We start from the raw sequence: 7,376 nt of genomic DNA, 5'->3' as shown, positions 1-7,376 counted from the left end.
TTTTTTTTGCAGCCCAGCTGGCCTCTTTATCGTACCCTGAGCCGAACGCGATTCTCCCTTATTTATCCACAGAGCCGCCCATTCCAGTAATGATAATGAGGGGAATAATTCATGAGTCATCTTGATACTATTTCAAAATGTACTTGAGAGCTGAGACAGTCGACACATACATATATATGTAGGATTGTAGGTTTTTCATCCCTCATGGTTAAAAACAAAACAGAGAAATTACAGCATATCGGAAGCCCTTATCTGCCATCAATTCATATTTTTCTGTAATTTTGAAACAGTTTTTATGTGACATATTATTTTACTTTGTCTTCTAGAGATCTCGACTTTATTTATGTAATTATCTCGAGATAACAAAACTGTATTTTCCCGATATAACAACAAAAATAACAAACAAAAGCCATGTTTGCTAGTGTTCTGTCCGGTGGGCTATGTAATGTCATTTAGTAGCAATGACCGAGGAGTAGAGCCTACATTAAACAGTGAATTTCAAGGCTCAAGGCTTGACTGCTGCTGAAATATCTGCTGAAGAAAATCCTCAGCAGAGGCTTTGGGGTATCATAGCCTAATCTATTTAGGCTTCACGTATATCCAGTCAAACACCAATAGGGCCTTATACATGTGCCACTGAGATCAGATCCGTTTATCGTATCGTATTCGCGTGTAGGTGTGAAGATTTTCAAGGGAAACGGCTCTTGTCGTTACCTGTATACATGTGCAAAATGTGAAGCTGTTACATTGCCTCGGGCATGCGCAAAGACCACGGAGATGTGCTCCCACCTGGTTTGTTTACTAACAACATCAACGTGGATCCGCATCGGGCACAGGCAGTGTAGTGGCTTAAAGTTCCCTTCTTTCTATCAGCATATAGTTCTTAATATTTTCTTTGAATAACCACTCTCGGATGGAAAGAAAACGAGTCTACGCGTGGATGTGTTTCAACAACGGTAGAAAACTGTGTTTGCTCCGTCTTTTACTGGACTCATAATTATATGACAGTGGTATTAGTTACAGTTGAGACACCCGAAATAACTTGCATGCTCAGCAATCCTAAGACGTGATTTTTAGTTTGCACATGAATACTAACGTCTTCTTTGATCCCAGGAAATTTGAGCACATAACCCATCTCCCTTACGGAGATATTGGCGAAAGTTGTTTAACCTACTTCATTGCAAACGTCTAGTTTTTCAAACGTGTCTAGTTTTTGTGCAGTAGTGAATAGAGTCTCAGTTTACTACACCATACATAGCATATCATGTTTGTAGAAAATGATTAAGGTGCAACAAATGCCAATAAGCATATTTAAATGAAATGATTCACATTGCAAGCAAAATGGTGCGGCTGGAGCACAGGGAGGGACAACGGTGAGCAGTTTGGATGTAGCGACAAACATTTATGTGCTGTAACAAACAGTGTTAACCAGTATGTGAGTAACGTGGCTTTTATTAAAACATAGCGTGTGTAATGTGTAGCTAGGCCTATTTCATTCCGTTTATTAACCTTTCCGGCTGTCTGTATTACTAGCCAGCAGTAAAGGAAAGGGAGCATTTTACTCCCCGGCAATCTCTCTACAAACTTCCATATAGATGCGGGATCAGCAGAGGAAAATCTACTTTCCTTTTGGGAGAAACCAGGCCAGTCGTTCCGACTACAGCACCTTGCAAAACTAATTATATGCGTTCCAGCAACAGGTGCTGCGAGTGAGCGCTCCTTCAGTGCAGCAGGGCGCGTTATAGAAGCCAGGCGCTCTCGCCTGAATCCTGACACTGTAGATGCTATTTTATTCCTGCATAGTGCTAAGACAAATTCTAAATAGAACGAAGGTTAGGCATATCAGCAGAGGTATATTTTGGTTACATTAGGATGGCTACGTTTATAGCTTGCGTTTTGGGCGCACCACAATGCCAAGAAGTTTGTCGCGACTGTAATGGCATATTTCATTGTGGGGGTGATTGATAGCTTAAGGCTTACGAGACACGGTGTTTTCCGATGTTTTACTGAGTCCTCTCTGTCTCTATCACACACACACACACACACACACACACACACACACACACACACACACACACACACACACACACTAACAGAAGCAAAAAAGGTTTAAATTAAGTGACATCCCTCAAATGTCGCGTCTCCCGCAAACCTGCAAGCTATGAGTCAGCTGTCAGTATTGGAAGAAGCCTTAACATCTCGAAGATGAAACTTCCTGGGTTATTTTGTTTCTTTAGGCTATTAGTTATATTTTAAAACAGCCAGTCACATTGTAGCCTACCACTCATGGAATAAGGAATTTCAAAGAGATGATGGAGTGAACTTTCTAGCCTCTAACTTTCTAGCCTCCTGTCACCGTCTCTCCCCAGTCACGCACGGCCTCCCCCATGACACATCGGTCTGATTTGACACGCCCTTTTCTAAGCCGAACGATCGTGGTAAACCACCTCTCTCGAAAGCTTCAGACGATCGGCGGAAAAACTAACGGTTTACATCTAGACCCCTTATACATGAGGCAATTGTAACACGTTCGCGAGTTTCTATCGTGGTAGACGCGATGTAACAGCTTTACATTGACGCATGTATAAGGGGCTATTGACCACCATAGTAAGCATTTACGTTTAGGAGGACAATGTCTATAAAAGATATTGAAAGATACTAATATTATTTTCTTGTATTTACTTAGTTAGCTTTCAGATGCCCGTAAGCTATAGTTTAAGCACCCCAACTCTGTAATATGAACTCTTCCCCAGAAGGCTAACTCCTACATGAAGCCTACTGTTGTGTTCCTGCAAAAACATCCATGATTTCAGAGCAAAACTGCTCCTTGACCTAGACCTCTGTTATATTTTAGACACAGGTCAATCTCTGTAGGGATCTTTTCCATATTGTTAGATACTTATAATAACATTATTCGTCAAACAAGCAGTTTACATTGCAGTTGCCAGTTATAGCGCTCTTGCTCAAAAGATGGGTTAAAAAGGTAAAAAAAAAAATCTCCTTTCATATATGGCATCTCAGGGCTTCTGTAATACACAATATTGGTGGTGGTACTGTTGTATTTTGGACTGTTATATGAGGCCCTATATCTCAAGGTTTGTAAGTGGCTAATTGGTAACCTCAATGTATCAGACATTTCATTTTCTGTTTCCAGTTGACAGTCAAACTTAAATTTGTGTTGGATCAACATAGTGTGAAATAACGCAGCTGGCTGAATTTTCACTAGTAGCCAAGTAAGCCCAATCATCATAGTGTTTTTTATAGTTTAATGTATAGAGGTGTATGTTCTGGAATGTCTTTCAGGCTAATCTAATTACTGTTATTACGGTTGCAATAACATCATTATTGCCTTGAACAATGGCATATTACACAGCCTATAGCACAGTAGCATATAGCACAGGTCTTTTGTGTTAAAACAGGTCTAGTTCAAATTAAAAGTAAATGGTTAAATGGAATTGCTATTTAAAAACTAGCAGAGAGAGAGTGATTAAAAACCATAAGATGTACAACTCTCAGGAATATTTAAGGAAATAAACTTCATGTTGTTAAACTCGGCACAGATATGTAAATACTGTGTCAGGTACCTATTCGTTTCAAAGAGCGTTACAACCTCTTAATCTGTCACATAGCTGGAACACACAGGCAATAGACTTTGTCGCAGAGTGGACTTTTAGTTATTGATATACCGTCTGAGGGCAGCATTGCCTACCATTGGTTCTCTCGCTCGTCCAATCACAGACACCAGGAGGCGGGCTTTTGAATATTTCAAACGTTCAAACTTTTGCGCACGATTTTATCTGGACAGTTACAAGCCAAGAATTTTTTCTGGACATTACAAGGAGATCGTTGGAGATCGTTGCACTCGAGGTAATTGTATGTTCTAAGGTTACAATGTTGTAAAATATAAAGACATTTTGTCAAATGTGTTGATTGATCATGTTTTTTACTTAATTAATTTTACTAAACTGCCAATCTGCCCTGGCCAAACTAATGTAATCTAACTCCAAGCTAACAGTGAACCTTTCTAAACATTAAGAGGAGCTTTGGAGGTTATTGCAGATTTAGTGTTTTATACAGCACTATAGAAGTAATAACTGTTAACGTGAAGAATGTAATGCCGCTTAAACCCCTTATTTAATTAGATGTGGATGTAACGTAGCAGAACTGGTAGCACTAGCGATAATATGATGATGGCTAATGTAAGCTAACTCCAAGCTAACAGTGAACCTTTCTAAACATTAAGAGATGGTTTGGAGGTTATTGCAGATTTTGTGTTTTATACAGCACTATAGAAGTAATAACTGTTAACGTGAAGAATGTAATGCCGCTTAAACCCTTATTTAATTAGATTTGGATGTAACGTAGCAGAACTGGTAGCACTAGCGATAATATGAAGATGGCTAATGTAAGCTAACTCCAAGCTAACAGTGAACCTTTCTAAACATTAAGAGATGATTTGGAGGTTATTGCAGATTTAGTGTTTTATACAGCACTATAGAAGTAATAACTGTTAACGTGAAGAATGTAATGCCGCTTAAACCCCTTATTTAATTAGATGTGGATGTAACGTAGCAGAACTGGTAGCACTAGCGATAATATGATGATGGCTAATGTTAGCTTACATAGTCCGACCTGGTTTTATGTCATTGCAACTTAATGTAAGGGCTTACAGTAAGTTTAACTACCGTTTTCTCTCTTCTTATCAGGATTTAGGCCTACATTAAATACATTTAGCTGCTCTTACGGGAACTCCGCGGCACGTTTTAAAATTATGCTCTGAGGGCAGATTTACCGCGATTCTGCTCTTGAACAGCTTACAGTATGTCCGTTAACTCGTTGCTCTGAGGGCATCTTTGCTGTCTGTCTACGTAATGCGTAGAGCAGCTTCACATGTATAGACCCTTTTATGACCTACGTCATAAACGTTAAGCGCACACATTCTGGAGGCAAAAAAGCGGCAATTTTAGCCATAGTTAGTGACAGTGCAAGAGGATTTTGGACAGATAAAGCTAAGGATTTCTTCGTCTCGGTTTCTTCATTAAAAAAATGCCACCTTGTTGTGTTGTGGGATGCCAAAACAGGTCAACAAAAAAAAAAGGTCTAAATTTCTACCGCATTCCTTCGGGGAAAAGACTGTTTAATGCAAACAGGCGTAGATTGTGGCTGCAAGCTATAAAACGAGTGGACTGGACTGAAGACTTCATTAAAAATGCACGCATATGTGGGTCACATTTTATATCCGGTAAGTGAATTTTGTTTATGTTAGCTGACTTGAAATTGTGTAAGTTAAATCTGAGGTAGCTTAGTTGGCCAAAACAGCTCCCTAGATAGCTAATGTTATCCATATCTAAATTAGCCTTGCAATTTTAGGTTAACTTAACGATAACGATATCTAACCATTAACGTTAGCTAACCGTTAATGTTAGCTAGTTCATAGTACATTCATCTATTCATTTCATACAATGATACAATGCATACAATGATCGTGGGTTGAGTCTGTGCTTAATTTACTCTTAGGAGAAGCCTCAATTAACTACGAAAGCCCCGACATTGTCCATTCGCCAGAGACCTGAAGCTAAATTGGAGAGGTAAGGCGTGTTTGCTCTTGATAAGATAGCAGCCAACAGTGCCTGCAACCTAGAGCAGGTGATGTTAACTTATGGCATCAAAGCTAGCTATCCAAGGTAGCTATCCATAGCCTGCTCTGTATTTCAAGCTTTGAGATAAATGGCAGTCAGTAGTTACCTCTATTATGTGCAATCTAATCTTACAGATTTTCAAAGGAATAAACTGCTATCTGAGAGATCTGTTAAATCACCTTCCCTATTGACTACAGATCTTTGCCCTGGTGAGAATACCCTTTTCAATTCAATCAAACATGTAAAATGTACTTGTGCTACTCATTATTTGTGTTTTACATGTGTTGTCAGTAAAACTTATAATTCCTGTCTTCACATTAATGTCTTACAGTTGAAGATGAGCCCCATTGGAAGATGATGCCATGTGCCCAAAGAAAGATTATGACAATCTGAGGCACATGTATGAACAGATTCAGGTTGAATATGTGAGCCTGCACCAAGAGTTTGGTGAAATTCAAAATGAAAACAAGAAGCTAATAGAAGAGCTTCAGAACAACAAGTATTCTTACCACTCAGTCAGAAATAACAGTGTACAGTTTCTTTTTCTCACAGGAATAACTACTATAATCTTTGACTGGTTATTGAAAAAACTAAAAGTCAATGTAGAAAAGTTTACTGAAATACGTACCCTGGGAGATCACCTACTGATTGTGCTTATGAAACTTAGATTGGGTCTCACTAACACTGACATAGCATTTAGGTTTAAAGTATCGAACAGCACAATATCATGCATTTTGAGAACCTGGTTACCTTCTGGCTAAAATGTTGAAACCACTTGTAAAGTGGCCAAGTCAGACTGCTGTTTTAAAGAACATGCCCAAAAGTGCACAGAGATTTTTATTGACAGACCTAGTAACTTGAATGCCCAGGCCCAGACATGGTCTACATATAAACACCACAATACAGTTAAGTATTTAGTTGGCATTACACCCGCCGAGGCCATATCCTTTCTATCCCCAGGTTCGGGTGGCCGTGTCAGACAAGCAGATTACCAATCAATGGGATTTTTAGATCTTTTGGAGCCTACAGATGACATTTTAGCTGATAGGGGCTTTTTTAATTAGAGAAGAGCTTGCTGCATATGGTGCCACCCTGCTTATTCCAAATTTCACCGAAGGAAAAAGACAACTACCAGCTAATGAGGTTGACGCATCAAGACAACTTTCACTTGTAAGAATTCACATAGAAAGAGTTATTGGCCGGTGGAAGAATTTTAAAATCTTACAATCGGTCATTCCAGTGTCACAAGTTGACCTCCTAGATGATATAGTGAATGTGTGTGGTGCCCTCACAAATCTCTGCAAGTCTGTTGTTTCCAAATAATATAGAATGTACTGTGTTTGCTGATAAATGTAATCCACAAATGATATTCAGACAAATAAATGACTATGTACTATACTGTCTTTATTAAATTAAAACTATTTGAACCTTGTCTTAAGCTCATGCTTTTTTACCTCTTTCACTGCTTTCATTAAATTTGCACACAGCCGTAGTGGAAGTGGCTGTCACATTGGACACAGTGAATCATTTTACCATAGTCTGGCTTTTCACACTGTATGCAGGCTTGTGTTGTTTTACATGCTCCTGATGTACAAGATGCCCTCTGTCCTCCCCATCCTAACATAGAGCTCAATCTTTAACAGCACTGCTGCTGCATGGCCGCAACAAGACCCTATAGCCTGCAATGTCAGATAAAAAAAATGGTATAAGACAAAAATGAGTATACTAAATGTGGCT

This window comes from Sprattus sprattus (genome assembly GCF_963457725.1).
Source record: "Sprattus sprattus genome assembly, chromosome: 7".
In the NCBI taxonomy this organism is placed as follows: Eukaryota; Metazoa; Chordata; class Actinopteri; order Clupeiformes; family Clupeidae; genus Sprattus; species Sprattus sprattus.
This window is presented reverse-complemented; position numbering follows the sequence as displayed.